This window comes from Silene latifolia, chromosome Y (genome assembly GCF_048544455.1).
Source record: "Silene latifolia isolate original U9 population chromosome Y, ASM4854445v1, whole genome shotgun sequence".
In the NCBI taxonomy this organism is placed as follows: domain Eukaryota; kingdom Viridiplantae; phylum Streptophyta; class Magnoliopsida; order Caryophyllales; family Caryophyllaceae; genus Silene; species Silene latifolia.
The window spans coordinates 391398027-391398638 of record NC_133538.1 but is presented as its reverse complement, the minus strand read 5'-3'; positions in this window follow the sequence as shown (position 1 = coordinate 391398638).

Sequence of the window (612 nt, the reverse complement as noted above, 5' to 3'; positions counted from 1 at the left end):
GCAAAAAATGCACGGGTTGTAACGGGAGGTTTTATCATTGAATATATGAGTAAATTGTACTAAATAGTTCCATATATTTACATCTAATTATTTTACTTTCAATACAAATGTCATATTAGTATATTTATTTTGTTAAATTTGTGATGTTGGAGTATAATAGTCATGCTGATTTTTTTTGTTTGATTTACACAATGAATTTGACTACTAATTCCGGATGATTAATCAATATGCATTGTTCACATTTAATTTGTCTGACTTAGAGGTAAGGGGACGATTATTTGAAAATTTTATTACGTTTTTAAATTTTAATTTATTAATGTGTAATTGTATTATATATGGTTTTATATTGTTGTGTAAATGTGTAATCTTAATTAAATAAGATTAAGAGAGTAATAGGAGTAGTGTAATTAATTGTATAGAGATAATGGGGGGTCCCACTAAAAAAAAGAAAAAAAAAATGAAGAAAAATCCAGCCAATAGAAATCCTTTAAAAAACCCATCTTTTATACTATGTAGATTAGACCACGTTTTTTTTTGCCGATAAAAAAGTGAACGGAATTGAATGGAATTGAAATAAGTGTTAGATTTGGACTTCCATTAGTCGGTTTTCTT